This window comes from Geotrypetes seraphini, chromosome 6 (assembly GCF_902459505.1).
Source record: "Geotrypetes seraphini chromosome 6, aGeoSer1.1, whole genome shotgun sequence".
In the NCBI taxonomy this organism is placed as follows: domain Eukaryota; kingdom Metazoa; phylum Chordata; class Amphibia; order Gymnophiona; family Dermophiidae; genus Geotrypetes; species Geotrypetes seraphini.
In genome coordinates, this window is record NC_047089.1 from 41,856,048 (window position 1) to 41,874,720 (window position 18,673).

Sequence of the window (18,673 nt, forward strand, 5' to 3'; positions counted from 1 at the left end):
TCTTGGGAGCACCTTGAATTAACCTGATTTGAATCTCCTTATTTTCTGCCAATCTTCTTTTGTTTCATGTAGGATTCTTTGGTGGACTGCTTGCCTTGTTGTTTCATTGCAAGTTAACATACATGGAGTGGAACATACTAGAGGAGTTACAGATATGGTTGTTTATACATACATATGGGTTACAGTTGGTTGATGTAGAGATCTATTAGCATACAATGAAAGCAGTGCATGCAAATAGATCTCATGCATATTCATTGGGGAAGTCCTGAAAACCCGACTGGATTGTGGCCCTCGAAGAGGGACTTTGACACCCCTGATGTAGAGTGAGGCAGTTGAGAGGTGTTGTAAACTTGGTTATTAATATAGACTTATATTTCGGATAGTATTACTGCTTTACAAATATTTGAACATTTTTATATATGCATGGAAAGGGCTCAGAGTTAAAGTCCTATGTAAGTAGGTGGGAAGGGAAGGAAGGAAGATTTGTTCAGAGATGTTTGGGGGTTGCATAGAAGAAAAACTGCGCACTGGTATGCTAATCTTTGTTTTGAATTAAAAAGAAATACAAGTGGAAATAAAGAAGTAAATAAGAAAACAGATAAATGGGGGCGGGACATGGGGAGATTGTTGACCCTCTCCAAGGTGGACAGCTGAGAGGGCACTCCTGTACAAACGTAAGGAAGTTCTTCTTCACCCAGAGAGTGGTAGAATTCTGGAACACTCTTCCAGAGGCTGTTATAGGGGAAAGCACTCTCCAGGGATTCAAGACACGTTTAGACAAGTTCCTGCTGAACCAGAATGTACGCAGGTAAGGCTGGACTCAAATAGGGCACTGGTCTTTGACCTAAGAGCCATCGTGTGAGCGGACTGCTGGGCATGATGGACCACTGGTCTGACCCAGCAGCGGGAATTCTTATGTTCTTATTCTGGTGATTCAATTAAGTATACATTCTGTGTCAGTTTCTTTTCTCATAACATATCTAATCTTACTTCTCTGTTGTACTTCTTAGTCTCCCTGGTTCTGTTAACTCATTCACCAGGGTCTTCTTCCCATTTGACGTTTTCTTTTTTCTCCATGCTCACCATCCATCTTCCTTCTCTGTACCTTCCCTTCCATTGCCATATCCAACACTTCTGTTTCTTTCCCACTGTCAACCATCTCTCTCTCATTCTCTCTCGCTCCTTGCCTTGTGTCCTTCATGACTTTTCTGGATCAAACCTCTCTATTCCCCTCCATGCAGCATCTCTCCATCCCTCCCCTCCATTATCATGTATGATATTTCTTTCTCTATCCCCATGTACCATCTCTCCCTGCCCTCCACTCTATGTCCAACATTTCTTCCTCTCTCAATGTCTCCCTCCCCTCCCCCATATGCAGGATGTCTCCCTCTTACCCCTTTCTACCTATTTGTTGCATCTCTCCATTCCTCTCCTCCATCCCATGTCCAACAATTCTTCATCTCTGTGCAGCAGTTTTCCATCCCATCTATCCCCCTGTGCACCACTTTCTGATCGAACCACCCCCTCCCCCCCACCACCACCATTGTGAGATCTGACATACCTTCAGGCATCCTAAAGCTGCAGCAGCAGTGGCTGGCTGACAGAGGTAGAACTCTGAACAGGCTGCTCATGGCCTGCCCCACCAGGGCTTCCTTCTGTTTTGTCCTCAGTGATGTCATCAGTGACATGGCAGAGGGAAGGCCAGAGGGGCTGGCCCAAGCAGCCTATTCAAAGCACTGCCTCATTGACCTGCTTACTTTTGGCACTTCATCCTCCTTAAAGCCAGCACCATGAGCATGTTTAATTTTTTAAAAGATTTTCTAGACTGCAAAATGAAACTAAAAAGCCCATGTGTGCAGTTTACAGTTTAAAATCAAATTGCAAATAAAGCCATTTGGTTTACATTTAAAGAGCATATACAAACATGCAAAAAAAATTTCTATCTTTTAACCAGTTTCTAATTCACAATAAGGCATTATTACCTCCCTTTTCATGACTTTTTCATTTCTTCAGGAGTCTCTTATGAGGGACTTGATCAATGCCTTTTAAAAATCTGGTGTGCTCTGTATCATCATCTCCTCCATCCACATGTTTCTTTAAACTTTCCAAAATTTTTCAGGCATAATTTTCCTCAGGTAAATGCTGTCCAGTTCTGATGATGTGCTGCTAGGTTGGTAAATTTGTTCCAATAAGTCTTCCAGTTCCACAGTAATTTTCAAATCTTCAGAATAATCACTTTCAGAGGTATGGGTATCTCCAATATCTCTTCAGGAAAGACTGAAACAAACAAACAAAAAAATCATTGGCTATTTTTATATGTTACTTCCTTGTCTTTTCTGAGCACCCCTTTTATTTCCCAATAAAAGAGAGGGTAATTTCATAATGGTGCATAGGCTATTAGGACACATGGACATATATATTGTACATGTTCTTTAAAGATAACATATGAATTTATGTGTTTTTAGAAAATCTGCCACCCTGGAAACACCAGCACAAAGTTATGCCTGTTCTGAGATACATGTGAACTCTTAAATCTAAGTTTTTGTGGATACACAGCTGCAGTGATATGAAGTGAGGGATACAATACGAAGCTCAGCTCTGTATCCACCCCCCTCCTTTTCCAAAACCATGCAAGAGGTTTTTAGTGCCAGCGATTGTGCTGCTCTGATGGTCTTAGAGTTCCAATGAGCGTTGGAGCGGCGCAGAGCATTCAGTGGGCCAGTGGATACTAAAACCCTCTTGCACAGTTTTGTAAAAGGGGGGGAAGAGGTATATTTTGTAAACCTCAAAAACTAAGGGTTTCAACAGAATAACAATTCTAACTCTTATCAAATACTGTTGACAGGAAGTAAAACCAAAGAATGAGCGTAGAACAACCAATGCAGCAAATGGAACTGATCCTCGGGCAGCATTTGGCTGTTGTACCACTGTGAGAAGGAAAATTGCCTGGATTTACAGGCCCTTATCAGATAAGTGACTTCATGTGCGTCTTTAACCCAGCTGTGAGTGTTTCATCTGTGCTTCAAGGCTTGTGATATATCGTTGGAGTTTTTTTTATGCCGATGACTGATTTCATAAAGCCATCAGTCTTTCAATTCACCCAAGTGCGCACAAAATATGCTCACTTTATGTGCTCATAATATATGCTTATAATATCTTCAGCATTTGATTATCATGACCCCGCGGCAGCAGTCCATAGAGAGTTTACAATAGCTAATTCTAGGGTTTTTTTACCTCTATAGATAAAAGTGCTTATAATAGCCCAAAACACCCGTTCATCTTTTTGGAGCAACCATAAGGAAGCCCCTGATTGGCTCAGATGCCACCGGCCCCTCCCAAGGGAGGAGTACGAGGCGTCTGAGCCAATCAGGGCCTTATGCCCCTCCCCATGCATCACATGGGGCACAAGGTCTGCATTGCTGATGGTGGCTGGAAGAGGAGCAGGAGGGACTGAGCACCCCTCCTGCTCCCAACTTAAAGGTACGGGAGTGGGGCAGGAGGGAGTGGGCATCCCTCCTGCCATACTTAGGTTCTTTGGGGCAGAGGTGGCCATCGGGGGGAGTGTATGGTGGCAAGAGGGAGTGGGCATTTCTCCTGCCAATTTTTTTGGTTCGGGGAGGGAGGGGGGCGCTTTTGGGAGGCTTTTTTCATTTTTTTTATATTGGGCAGATATTTTGCATGTGTAATATCTGTGCCATTAAAAAAACAAATGAAAAAAAAAACCCAACCGGCAGAAGCCCTGACAGCAGTGACAGGACACTGCTTCTCCTGTCACTACTGTCAGGGCTCTGCGCATGTCTCAATCGCTCACTGAGCGATTGAGTCGGTGGTTTTGCATGCAACTCAATCGCTGTTAGAAAATCAGCCAGAGAATCGACCAACAGCGATTGAGTCGCTATTGTTAGTGAATCTAGCCCAAAGTCAGATCTGTTATCACCCAAGCAAGTTTAGAACACTGTGAATAATCCTCCTCTAATAAATATCTTAGTTTTCCTGCGGGCTGTCTTTGGGCTAGATTCACTAAGCCCACCAATCAAGTCCCGACCACTTAGTGACCCCTTTGCGACTCCGACCTGATTCACTAACCTTCCTCTCGATCCAATTCTGATCCGCGCAAGCAAATGAGGGAAATCGCATGCAAATGTAGGACGGCAGTGATTCACCAAACATTTTCAGGCATACCGATTGGGCTGGCCGATCCAAAAACAAGCGACTGCTGAGGACAAGTCGCTTGTGCAAAAACCCTGCTCTCTGCTGACTCTCCTGCTCTTGCCGCCCCGTTCTCTGCCCCAACTCTCCTGCTTGTTGCCCTGCTGAAAAAAAGCCTCTCAAAAATGCTGTCATTTGTGCTGATGCTGATTTTTTTGCCGGCCCAACTCCCCTGCTTTCCAGCCCTGACTCTGCTGCTCTGCCGCCCTTCCCTGCAGCGCGAGCCTGTGGTTTTAACCCGCGGATTAAAATCACGGGCTGGCGAGTAAAAAAAATATCCCTCAGAAGAGCTTTATTTTCCAGCACAATGTCTACCAAAGTTTTAAAGATCCATTTGATAAGTCCCATTGCCAGCGAAAGTAAAAAAATAAAAAAGCAAACACGGACAGCAAACGCATGCGCAGACCAACTACAGGCAAAGAAGATGATCTGCGCATGCGTCAGGATCGCTCTCAAGCGATCCGTGTGGTCGGTGGGGAGGGGCGCTCCTCCGATTGCCCCCATTTGAATACAGACCTGTTGTGAATCAGTCGGTCTGCCACGGACCGGACACAGATCGGAGTGAATCAGGAAGGTTAGTGAATCTAGCTCTTTATTAGTATTGTTGTACTTAGGGGGGGGGGGAACCCCTGTTAGCCACACATTGCATATAAATAATGTACAAACGAATAAAAGGGCAGATTCACAAACTATAGATACGATCTATTTGTCTGGGATGTAGCTACTTTGCTGTTCTCAATAGAACTATCACGCTTGAACAATGGCTGGTGGAATGTGCAAAACCCCAGCACATTAGGTGGCTGTTTATCCACCACCCACCGAGGGTGCTTAGCTCAGCAAGACAGACAGACTGCTGAAGCAGGAAAAAGAGGGTCCAAGGGACCCTTGCTTCTGATTAGGCTTTGCTTTGGGCAGCCCCTCTGTCCTACCTCAAACAACATTTCCAGGAAGGGATTCTTTTGAAACAGTCATTCTTTTATGGCAGGGGTAGGGAACTCCGGTCCTCGAGAGCCGTATTCCAGTTGGGTTTTCAGGATTTCCTCAATGAATATGCATGAGATCTATTTGCATGCACTGCTTTCAATGCATATTCATTAAGGAAATCCTGAAAACTCGACTGGAATACAGCTCTCGAGGACCGGAGTTCCCTACCCCTGTTTTATGGGATCTCTGTGCCAGCAGTTTTCTTTAGTGAGCACAGGGCTAGATGCACCAAAGAGTATCAGTAAGATCGTGAGTCTAGCTGGTCAGAGCAAACACCCTGCTATGCTAGGTAGGTTGCTTTTTCTTCTTGCAGCTTTAAATGACTCATCACAGGTTACAGGGGGGAGAAAGGAAAAGTTCTATCTAGAAACCAGTTTTTGTTTCAGAAATGACCTCATTTGATTAGATTAGGGGTGGGCACAACCTTTATACACAGAGGGCTGCATGAGTGTCAGTACTATCCCTGGCTGGACACATTACCTAATGTTAGAATCAGACATGCACAGAGTTCCCTAAACTTTCTGGGATAAATAAATAAGTAAGAATGTTTCTCAGTTCTTTGGAAACTCCGAACCATTAAGAAATATTTTGATACAGCTTCCTTTCGTTTGTTAGTTCAGTCATCGACACTGAGTATCCTTGATTATTGTAATATAATCTACCTGGGCGCCTATAAGAAAATCTTCCAAAAACTAAGAGTGGTTCAAAACACTGTTGTCCGACTGATTTTCAGTCTGAAAAAAATGGGAGCATGTTTCTCCTTATTACCAAAAATTACATTGGCTACCGATTGTGGCTAGAGTTTTATTCAAATTCACATGTATTTGCTTCAAATCAATCTTCGGTATGTCCCCAGGTTACCTTGTTTCCCATTTCTCTTTAAATCACTTCAATATGCCCACACGTAGATCCAGCTAGTCACATATCCTACTGTCAAATCGTGTCGTTTGAAGAGATTTCTCGAGAGAACTCTCTCTTTCCAGGCAGCCAAAATGAATGCCGGGTTTGGCAAAATCATGCCAGGAGTCTCATCCTATTATTTTTATAGAAAACTATTAAAGACACAACTATTTGACAAATTTGTAGCCCAAGCTTCCTAATGCTTTTTAAATACAACATGTATTGTGTACATTCTAGAAATTGATGTATCTTTTTAACTGTATATTTGCTGGATGTTCAGCCGTATCTGCTGTGAACTGCCTTGAACCATTTGTGGTCTGGCGGGATATAAGAACAAATTATTATTATTAAAACAATGGAAACAAAGTACTATAGTGGTTATTCTTAAAATATTTGTGAAATACAAATACATTTAAAATCATTTTAGCAGGTTTTCGGGTCTCACTGCGTCTGTGTAGAAAGAACCAACGTTTCAGCCATCATGTTGTGGCTTTCTTCAGGGTATGTCAGATGGACCCGGGCAAACCCTGAAGAAAGCCACAGCATGATGGCTGAAACGTCGGTTCTTTCTACATAGACCTGCTACAATCATGACACCAGCCGCAGAAGTCTAAGAGAACAACTTTAATATCACCCAGACTTTGATTAATTGACATTTTCTGTATATACATCACATGGTCTAAGAGTCACAGGTTGATCAAGCTTGTAAGTAGATTGTGCCATAGTAAATTCAACACAAAATATTTTAAGCAAATCTACAGCAAAGTAATAGCAGGAAGCTACACATAGACGCAGTATGTTACTTGATTTCAAAGTAAAGAAATAAAGGAAAGTAAGAGAAGAATATTGGATGACAATTTTTTTATAGCACTCCATCCACTTTTGTACTAATCGTTTATTAAAGTATGCCATACTAAATCATTTGTAAGGAGCTCCTGCTATCTGCCTGAACTTGCTCAAAGTGCCTCCCCCATCCCAAGGCCACAAGAGATGCTTACCTAATAGCTGGGAGCAGAGCAGGTCAGTCCCTCGCCCAGCTCTTTTTTGTCACATTTGGTTGTAAAAAAAAAAAAAGAAGAAGAAGCAAAACAACAACAATCCACAACTTGACAAAAAGGCCAAAAAAGCAGGATATGTGGAAACATCTTACTGGTAAAAATCTGGGCTGAAGCTCACCGGGCTTTACCTCTTCCAGCATCTGTACCGTCACATCATGTGAACAGCACTGCTGAGCCCAGTGATCAATGCAGAGTCAGACCACGCCCCAGGCTCCGGGCTACTTTTTCTGCTCCAGTCACCTTGACTGTGCTCTGTCCTACTATCCTGACTGTGTGCAGCCTCTCTGATTATACTGTACCAGCAGCTGGCCTTATGCACTGAATGCACTTACTCTGTATCAGTGCCCGTCCCTGTACAGCCATAAGAACATAAGAATTGCCGCTGCTGGGTCAGACCAGTAGTCCATCGTGCCCAGTAGTCCGCTCATGCGGCGGCCCTTAGGTCAAAGACCAGTGTCCTATTTAAGACCAGCCTTACCTGTGTACGTTCTGGTTCATAAGGAACTTATCTAACCCTTTCTTGAATCCCTGGAAGGTGTTTTCCCCTATAACAGCCTCTGGGAGCGCATTCCAGATTTCTACCACTCTCTGGGTGAAGAAGAACTTCCGTTTGTACGGAATCTATCCTCTTTTAACTTTAGAGAGTGCCCTCTCATTCTCTTCACCTCGGAGAGGGTGAACAATCTCTCTTTCTCTACTAAGTCTATTCCCTTCAATATCTTGAATGTTTCGATCATGTCTCCTCTCAGTCTCCTCTTTTCAAGGGAGAAGAGGCCCAGTTTCTCTAGCCTCTCATTGTACAGCAACTCCTCCGGTCCCTTAATCATTTTTGTCGCTCTTCTCTGGACCCTTTTGAGTAGTACTATGTCCTTTTTCATGTACGGTGACCATTGTTGCTTCCAATGTATTAATCCTCACTTACTGTGGTTGTGTTTAAACAGAAATGTGAGTTCAAAGGAGAAGTACCCATCTGTCCATACTTGCAAGTTGCTTTTCCATCTTTGTTCCTGTTGCAACCAATTCTGCCCCATCGCAGTTCAGTACTAAATAAACACACAGGACCCCATAGGTGGCGCCGGAATGGGGAGGGGGGAAGAGGGGGGAAGGGCACAGGGGCTGTGGCCTCCCTCCAAATTTGATCCCTGGTGGTCCAGAGGAGCAGCGAGCAGGAGGAGAGCTTTCTGCACGCCTGACCACTGCTAACCCGGTCGGCGGTGGCTGGTTTCATCTGCTGCTGAACGGCAACCAGCAGGAACGCCAGACAAAGAAGCTACTGAGCGTCAAGCAGGAGCACCAAAGCGCATTCCTGCTGGTTGCCACTCAGCGGCAGAAGAAACCAGCTGCCGACAACCGGGAGGAGGTAGGAGGATGGGGCAGGGTGCAGAGCCTAGGTGGAAGGGAGGGAGGGGAACTGGGTGCAGAGTCTGTCAGGAGAGGGAGGGAAGGAAGGGGGCTGGGTAAAGAGCCTGACAGGGGTTGGGAGGGAAGGGGGCTGGATGCAGAGTCTGACAGGGGAGGGAGAGAAGGAAGGGGGCTGGGTGAAGAGCCTGACAGGGGTTGGGAGGGAAGGAGGCTGGGTGCAGAGTCTGACTGGGATGGGAGGGAAGGAAGGGGTCTGGGTAAAGAGCCTGACAGGGGTTGGGAGGGAAGGGATCTGGGTGCAGAGTCTGACAGGGGAAGGAAGGAAAGAAGGGGGATGGGTGCATGACCGGGGAAAATTAATGGAAAAAATGATATTACAATTAGTACTATTATGGGATGGGGTCTGAGGCAGAGATTGCAAAAATTAGTAGATGTCCCATTTTGAGGAAAAAAAATAAACAGTCACATTAGTAATGAAGCAGACTTAATTTGGTAGTAAAAGTATTTGAATTGCTGCAACAACAATAACAACATAATAATAATAATGACCCCGGAGGGGGGGGGGCAGGTGGGGGGAAGTCCAGAGCTGCAGGGCCGGCCTTAGGAATGGATTCGAACAGGCAGCTAAGTGTGCTGGTCCTAAGTCGCCTTCAACACTGCTGACATTTTTGTTACAGGGGAATGCCGGCTGCGGCAGTGACTCTGAAATGCAGCCTGCGGTCACCCTCCCTGCGTTCCTTGTGCCATGTTCTGCCCCAATGACACAACTTCCTTTTTCAGCTTGGACAGACCGTGGCACAAGGAATGCGGTGAGGAAGGCCGCAGGCTGTGTTTCAGAGTCGCTGCCGCAGCCGACATTCCCCTGTAACGGCTGCGGCAATGACTCTAAAACGCAGCCTGCGGTCACCCTCCCTGCGTTCCTTGTGCCATGTTCTGCCCCAATGACACAACTTCCTTTTTCAGCTTGGACAGACCATGGCACAAGGAATGTGGTGAGGAAGGCCGCAGGCTGTGTTTCAGAGTCGCTGCCGCAGCCGACATTCCCCTGTAACAAAAATGCGAGCGGAGGTGAAGGAGGAGGACATGCCGGCCCAGGAAGCCCCCCAGGACTGGTTTGTTTTTTTTAAAGTAGAATGTGGGATGGGTTTCAAAGACATGCCATGTGGGGAGTGAAGGGGAAGGACTTATAGGGTCAGAAACATGGGAGAACTAGTCATGGTCTGGAGGGATAGAAAAGGAGAGTAGTTGGACATAAGATGCTGTGAAGGAAAGGGGAATGAGCCACCTGAAGAGAAGGAAAGAGAAAGGCAGAGATGGTGAACCTGGGGGTGGCAGTAGAAACCTCTGCCACAGCTTAGTAAAAAAGGTCCTTACGGTCCTTGCATAACATACAATTTTTTTTATTTATTAAGACTTGGAGTCAGCGCATTTTCACGGTGTCAGGTCAAAAGCGCGCCGGGATAAAGGCGCGAGCAGACAATTGAGCGCAGCGCGGAGGTGCGCGCCAAAGAAAATTACTGTTTTTAGGGATCCAACGGGGGGGGGGGGGCGTGGGGGGGGAACCCCTCCACTTTACTTAATACAGATCACGCCACGTTGTGGGGGGTTTGGGGGGTTGTAACCCCCCAAATTTTACTGAAAACTTCACTTTTTCCCTGTTTTTAGGGAAAAAGTTAAGTTTACAGTAAAATGTGGGGGGTTACAACCCAGGAGTGCAAAATTACTTCCTAGATAATTTCTAAATAAGCATAGCCATGCCTCAGAGACTGAATCATCTAGCACACTTTTATGTGTTGCATCTCATCAGTCACAGTTCTCATTCATTGGCAAATGGCTTGTGTTTATATTTTAAACAATTTTTAAAGTTTTTTTGTATTTTCTTGTTTTAAGAAATAAATATACAAATTTCTTTAAGAAGACAGTGCAAAATTTTAAAAGCACTTATCTATAGGTAGTCTGCACTGGTTCCCAACGGGGCCACCGTTTCACCCGATGTGGCTTCCTCAGGGGAAAAAAGTTAGCAGTGCCTGAAATGTAAAATTGTTTTCATTACAGATTGACTACACCATATCTTAATTAAATTCTTCAACATTTAAACAAAATTTGGTTGAGAATTGTATTGAAATTTAAAGAGCAACTTACATAGAAACATAGAAACATAGAAAGATGACGGCAGAAAAGGGCTATAGCCCATCAAGTCTGCCCACTCTACTGACCCACCCCATTAAGTCTGAGTACTAATGACCTAGTTGCTTAACTCGACCCTCGTAAGGATCCTACTAGGGCATCCCATTTATTCTTAAAGTCAATAACGCTGGTGGCCTTGATCACCTGCTCTGGAAGCTTGTTCCAGTGATCTACAACCCTTTCTGTGAAGAAATACTTCCTTATGTCACTATCGAATTTCCCTCCTCTGAGTTTGAATGGATGCCCCCTTGTGACCGAGGGTCCCCTGAGAAAGAAGATGTCTTCTTCCACCTCGACACGTCCCGTGATGTATTTAAATGTCTCAATCATGTCTCCCCTCTCCCTGCGCTCCTCTAGAGTGTAGAGCTGCAATTTGTTTAGTCTTTCTTCGTACGAGAGACCCTTGAGCCCCGAGATCATCCTAGTGGCCATCCGCTGAACCGACTCAACTCTAAGCACGTCTTTACGGTAATGTGGCCTCCAGAATTGCACGCAGTACTCCAGATGAGGTCTCACCATGGTTCTGTACAGTGGCATTATGACTTCAGATTTGCGGCTAACGAAGCTTCTATTGATACATCCCATAAGTTGCCTTGCTTTGGATGAGGCCTTCTCTACTTGTTTGGCGGCCTTCATGTCTGCACTGATGATTACTCCCAAGTCTCTTTCTTCTGAAGTCCTAGCTAGTGTTTCTCCATTTAAGGTGTAAGGTTTGCATGGATTTCTGCTACCGAGATGCATAACCTTACATTTCTTAGCGTTGAAGCCCAGCTGCCATGTCGAGGACCAGTTTTCCAACGTAAGCAGATCCTGCGTCATACTATCCTGCAGATTGCTTTCACTTACTATATTACATAGTTTGGCGTCATCAGCGAATAGAGTTACTTTACCCTGAAGCCCTTGGGTCAAGTCTCTTATGAATATGTTAAAAAGGAGTGGACCCAGGACCGAGCCTTGTGGCACTCCGCTGGTCACCTCCGATGTCTCAGAGAGGGTGCCGTTGACCACCACCCTCTGACGTCTTCCACTCAGCCAATCTTTGACCCATGCAATTAGTGTCTCACCTAACCCCATAGATTTCATCTTGTTTAATAGTCTACGGTGTGGGACGCTGTCGAAAGCTTTACTGAAATCTAAGTACACTATGTCCAGATTCGGGACATACGGGACCAGATTCTTACATATCCTCCGTGGAATTGAAAGTTTGAAAATGGCGGCGGGCCGGCAGAACGCTCTGGGTTTTAAATCAATAAAGCACCAATCCCGGTGCTTACGTTAGAGCGTGCCAAGACGTAACTGACGTCACTAACGTCATGCTTGAACGAAAGCATGTGATCAGGAAAACCACAAAAAAAAAAAATTGGAGTCAGCGCATTTTCACGGTGTCAGGTCAAAAGCGTGCCGGGACAAAGGCGCGAGCAGACAATTGAGCGCAGCGCGGAGGTGCGCGCCAAAGAAAATTACTGTTTTTAGGGCTCCAACGGGGGGGGGGCGTGGGGGAGAACCCCTCCACTTTACTTAATACAGATCACGCCGCGTTGTGGGGGGTTTGGGGGGTTGTAACCCCCCAAATTTTACTGAAAACTTCACTTTTTCCCTGTTTTTAGGGAAAAAGTTAAGTTTACAGTAAAATGTGGGGGGTTACAACCCCCCAAACCCCCCACAACGCCGGCGCGATTTGTATTAAGTAAACTGGGGAGGCTCCCCAACAAAACCCCCCGTCGGAGCCCCTAAAAACAGTAATTTTCTTCGGTGCGCACCTCCGTCTTGCGCTCAATTGTCGGCGCGTGCCTTTGTCTTCTGCGTTGTTGTCTATGAACCCATTTTCACTGTTTCCGATTCTGACTCCACAGCCCTGTTTCAATGGCTCTCCTGTTCTCAGCAGCTCCGGGCCTGAGAGAGATAAGCAGGTGCGGTCACAGCTTTAATTTGACTGTGCCAGAATTTTTGTAGTCCCCTGAGCTGTAAAAAGCTCAGGGGCAGTTTATTGTAACAGCTGGGACCATGTAGACTACTAATGCACGTGTGTGTTTACGTGTGAATGTGTGTGCATGCAAGGGCGAGGGTGCATTCCATGGAATGGTGTGCATGAGTGAGTTCTAAAGAAAATAAACTTTTTTTTTTTTTTGGGGGGGGGGGGCAATTGGGACCTAGTCTGAGGCTGGAGGTGGCTGTTAGTGAGTGAGTTTTGTGGTAGTTCATTTTGGCTAGAAACTGGTTGACTTTGTTTAAGAAGTTGCAGTTTGGTTAGTGTGAACTAGTGCTGCCCGATTTGCTGATTCGAATTGATTCATCGATTCACTTTGGTCCTCCCCATACCTTCTGGTCTCCTTAAGCAGGAGTGGCAGTGCTGCCTCTTGCTGGCCGTCCACTGCTGCTGCTGCTCCTGCTTTAGGGGACGAGGGTCAGTTGGGAAATGCTGCATAGGCGCCAGCGCTGGGTACCCTCGGCTCCGCGGATTTAGGGCCCCCCCCCCCGAAGGCCTAAATGTTCTTCCCTTCTTTCTAACATCCTCTGGTTTTCCCCCTGGCCTCCCAGTCTCACCTTCAAAGCTAATTACAGCAGCCTGCAGAGGATCGCCGGTGCTGTAGCGATCCTAGCAGGCTGCTGTCAGCCTCCGCAGGACGTTCCCTCTGCCGTGATCCCGCCCCTCAGGCCTTAGGCCCCTCCCTGGTGCATCCCACAATGCACCGGGAAGGGGCAGGCCCGCCATTCAGATGAATGGAGGACCCATCCAGCCGTCCATCAAACCAAAGTTAGAGAGGGTTCTGAGGGGGTCTGGGTGGGGTCTGGGGGATGGGCTGGGCGGTCTGGCAAGGGGGTGGGGGGTTCCAGCAGGAGGGATTGGGCATCCCTCCTGCCGTGATCTTTGGGGGGTTTGCAGGGAAGGAGGGACTGGGATGGTAGTCTTTGCGGGGGTGGGGGATGGGGACAGGTTGCCGCTAAACTTATTACGGCAGTGAGATCCCTTGCCGCAATAAGCTCAGTGGCATCTGTAACATGGATGTTGTTTAGAGAATCGGGTTATTTTTTAGGCGGGCTTAGGCGCAATTCAGTATAGGATGCCCGTGTGCGATTCTCAAAAGCCGCTAAGGTAGCTTCTGAGACCAGGCGTCCTATACAGAATCCAGGCCTTTGTGTCCACATGGTTGGGGGGAGACTGACTGTGAGTTGTGTTCAGGACTCAGGAGGTTAGGATTAATGCCCAGAAAGTAGAAGGACAGATAGAAAAATATCCAGGCATACTACCTAAATTTAAAACCTCTGCGGTTCTCTAGTTTTCCCCTTTCCTTCTAACCTGCTTTGAGTGAGTCTGTCCTGCCTGCTTCCATTTTAACTACAGTCTGTTCTCATTATTCATGGTAGTATGGCTCCCAAAAATGTTCATGAACCATGAATAACGAAACACTGAGTCAATGGGAAAGCAGAGGTTAGGTTCCAGTAATTGACATTGTTCCTCAAAACCACGGAAAATGAACCATGGATCCTATTGGGAAGATAGGGTTAGATTCCTGCATGGGATAGCACTTGGAGTACCTGTAATTCTGTCTCCAGATGCTCGAGGGGCCATATCGAGAAGCAAATGCCTGATGGTGAAAGTAACAGCAACGAAATATTTTTTTTTTAAAGAGCTGGTCCGCAAATAAGCAAACACAGCAGCACAAATGGGGAATATTGGTAGCAATTGATGCAGCTGCAGATATGTGAAATTGTGCACTGGGAATGCACGAATAATGACAATGGACTGTAGGTGGGATCCAGCCACTGGAGGAGGACCGGAAGGCTGTTCTAGTCACAGGAAGGGAGGAGGTGATCTGGAGGAAGTTTCTTGCGCTGTACAAGTAAAGTTCCTGCATGTAGTGGGGGATAAAAGAGATATTAACTCCCTGGGGGAAAAAAATGCTCCAATACGTTTTAATGGGAGAAGCAGTTCCAGCAACTGCAATACCCATTCACTGTAAAATAATGATTAAGAAAATACCCCTTTTAAAACTGCCTTCCCTCTCATCGTCTCTCCTAGTTGCATACACGCACAAACATGTACACTACACAGCAACCCCCTCCCCCATACTCACACACATGTATTTACATGCTTTCCCTACTTGTTTAAAGAAACAAATGCCCTCTTGGAATTCTTGCTCCAATGTCCTTGAGTCAGTGAACCCTTTATTGTCAATTACGGTAGGTTATAGGTAGGGTTATGATATTTGGGAAATCAAAAAGGAGGACACATGGCCCTGTCCCCCCCACCTCCATCAGTCTTGCCCCTACCATATTCCTAGCTCCTCCCCCCCCCCCCCGCCAGTCTTGCTTCTACCCTGTCCCACCCCCATTTCCTTAGTCTCCCTTCCCTTCTGTAGTGCTCTCTGTCTCTCTCTCCAACCACCTTCCCCATGGGTGATTCTCTCTCTCCCCCCTCCTACACTCCACCTCCCCATGGGTGCTTCTTTTTTCCTCCCCCTCCCTTCAACTCCCTTTCCTTGTGTGCTTCTGTCTATCTCTCTCCCTCCCCCCTCTCCAAACCCCTCTCCTCCACAGGATCCAGGGCTCTCTCTCTTTCTCTTCAGTCATGGCTCTCCCCTGAATTCTATCTACCTCCTCTGCTGAAATTTTCAATTTTTGGGCAGGTCGGCAGCTTCAACAAGGTGAATCTGGCTGCTGTCGACCTGCTCCGGAAACCTTCATTCTGCAGTGACTTCCTGTTCCCGTATAGGCTGTTTGTTATTTGTTTTACTTTTCCATCACCATTTAGCATCATTTGAACATGAGCCCAGTCTTATTGGGAAGATTTAGGGGCTATTTTACTAAGCTGCGCAAAAATGTGGCTTGTGCTATGACTAGTGCATGGGTTTATTTTATTTTTATTTTTCCTCTAACTCTACTTTTCACTTCTCTATTACCCTCCAGGTACTTTAGTTAGATTGTGAGCCTTCGGGACAGTAAGGGAATTTTTCAAGTACCTTTCTTATTTCTAATCTTAATGTATATTTTCTGTAAACCGCTTAGAACCTAACGGATGTAGCGGTATATAAGAAATAAATTACATTACATTCCCGCACACTGAGGGCACTTTTTGTGTGGCTGTAAAATGGTTGCATTTTGCCCATTAATAGTAGGGTTATCATATGGCTCCAGACAAAGGAAGACGGATTGAGAATCCAGGTTTTACTTTCGTTGAAACCAATGGAAGTAAGACCCGGATGTCTCAATCTGTCTTCCTTTGTCTGGAAGGATAAAACAGGGGAAACAAAACCACAAACTCAAAAGAACAGAACAAAGGTGGAATTGTCCCAATCAGAATGGTGCACAAAAAAGTGTCTTTCAACTCATCTGATAAATCCAAATGCCTTTATTCATCCAAAATTCATAAAATGGCTCTACGACTCGACATGAGCATGTTTCGGCCCAAACGGCCTGCCTCAGGAGTCTTACGAGTCTTCAACTTTATAAAAAAGTGCACAATCTCACTAAATGTTGCTTTGGAGAGACGTATCACGGTATCAAACGCTGCGACGTTGCTGCAAAGCAAAGCAACATTTAGTGAGATTGTGCACTTTTTTATAAAGTTGAAGACTCGTAAGACTCCTGAGGCAGGCCGTTTGGGCTGAAACATGCGCATGTCGAGTCGTAGAGCCATTTTATGAATTTTGGATGAATAAAGGCATTTGGATTTATCAGATGAGTTGAAAGACACTTTTTTGTGCACCATTCTGATTGGGACAATTCCACCTTTGTTCTGTTCCTTTGTCTGGAGCCATATGGCTACCCTAAATAATGATACAAAGCAGCAGGAGATTCTACCTTATCAAGGCAGATTCTCAAAGAAAGCAAGAGACCAGGTGGTACTCAATAGCTTCAAAATGTTCATCTTCTTGTTTAATCATTTAAACTTTCTCTTCTATTACTGTCTGGAGTTTTTAATTTTTTTCTTAACCGTTTCAATGGTTAAGATCATTAGATCAAGTGAGCATTTATTTAGTTTTGAGCACCAATCCTGAAGGCACTCAGCGTCATTCATATTATTAAACAAGAAGATGAACATTTTGGAGCCATACAAGAGTCGTCATGGAATAAAGCTATCGAGTGCCACCTGGTCACCTTCTCTGTTTTCTTTGAGTACCCTAATTAATGGTCACATGCTAATTTACCCATTAATACATGGCACGTCAGCCCTTAACCACTACACCTGTTTTCTAGGTAGCAAGAGATCACACACTAACTACACGCTATTTGGGTAATTCGCAGTGATGTAGCAGCACTAACCAAGTAGCACTGGACACACTGATTATCTGCCCCCAAACATGGCCCAGTACTAAATATATATATATATATATATTTTTTTTTTATTTATTTATTAGCATGTAGGAAGCACTAGATGCCAAAACTACCACAGGGTGTCTGAGCACCCCACGGAAGTGGATTTTAACCTGTGGTAAGCACACGTTAGTTTTCTTCATGACAGCTCTAAAGCTTTTTAGAGAGTGAAATGCCTCAGCCTCAACTCCTTTGTGAAAAAAACAACCATAAGGGCAAATCAGAGAAGTGGAGAGTTTAAGGCCTTAGGAAGCACCTCCTTATCATGAAGATAGATTTTAATAATTTCTCTGGAATATTTTGAAGCAGGTGAAATTGGAGCTGTAGTGGCAAAAGTGAATGGCTTGTGGACACATATTGATATCTGAGGAAGAGTGGGCCTGGAACAGTGTCATGGCTATTTTTCTGAGTTCCTGTCTTAACTGAAAAATTTATTTGTACTTTTTCTCCCCACTCAAGAGATGCTCTGAATTGCACAATTAACATACACTTTACCCAATAAATTGATGACAAAATAAAATCCAGATAATTAGAAGAAAACAGGTTTAATTACCTCTTAACAATGTTAAAAAAACAGCAATATAAAAAAATAAACAAACCACTCCCCCCCCGAAAACTTGTTATCTGCATGTAGAGCTCTAACCTGTGGTGCTGACAGCCATATGAAATCACATCGTATAAGTGACTCATTCTTTCACATTTACACTAAAAAAAATTAGCCCAGGAAAGAAAAGAAGGGGTAGCGATTTAAAATTTAGCTCACCCTCCCTTTTCAGTTGTAGCTTAAGGTAAGATACATTCAGTTACAATAAGCATTTTTCAGTCCTCCAAATCTCAGTCTAAAGTTTGTACCAGACAATGGAGGCTTAAGTGACGTCTCAGAGACCATTTCCTGTTTCACCTTAATTTGCTTGAAAAAAATTGATTTTATAAATTCAGCTGACACTTTTGCTTGTCCTTCTTTGTTGCGGCTGGCAGATGAATTCATTGAGTCAAGCATTTGCACCCAACCCTGCTATCAGAGACAGATTCTCAGACCTCACATTTTTGATATGCATATTGCATTACAGACACCCTAAGACTCAGCCTACAGAGCACGGGTTGCACATGAAAATATTCCAGTCTCTTAGCAGCTTTTAACACTTACACAATTATACTATGCAAGGTCTTGCTAAGGAAGGCAGCCATTTTGATTTGTCTTTGCCAGCCATACACTGCACTGCATGTCCATTAGATGAGCGTGTTGCTGAATGAAAGCCACATTCGGATCTCTCCCAAAGCAGAACCGAGGATCCTTCAACATTGCCGTTTCTCTTGCTATATGCTTAGAACATGCAGCTCAGCTTGTGATTCCGTCCCTTGCTTGCATGAAATAAATACAGATTCCTTGGCGGGAAGGAGCATCACGTCTTCAGGTTTTGTGAGTTTATGAACTTTTTCCAGATAGCCACCACCTTTTTCTCCCAGTTTTTGTCCAGTCCCCATAGCAGCAAGTTTTGATTGGAACTGAAGGCAGATTTCTCTCATGTGACATTACCAGCTGGGCAAACAGTCCATTATGATGCTACGCTGGAAATGCTTATATGTCAAAGATAATTCTTTAAAGTCCATCCTCAGAGCAATAGACTGTATTGGGGGAGGTATTATCTGTTGCTCCT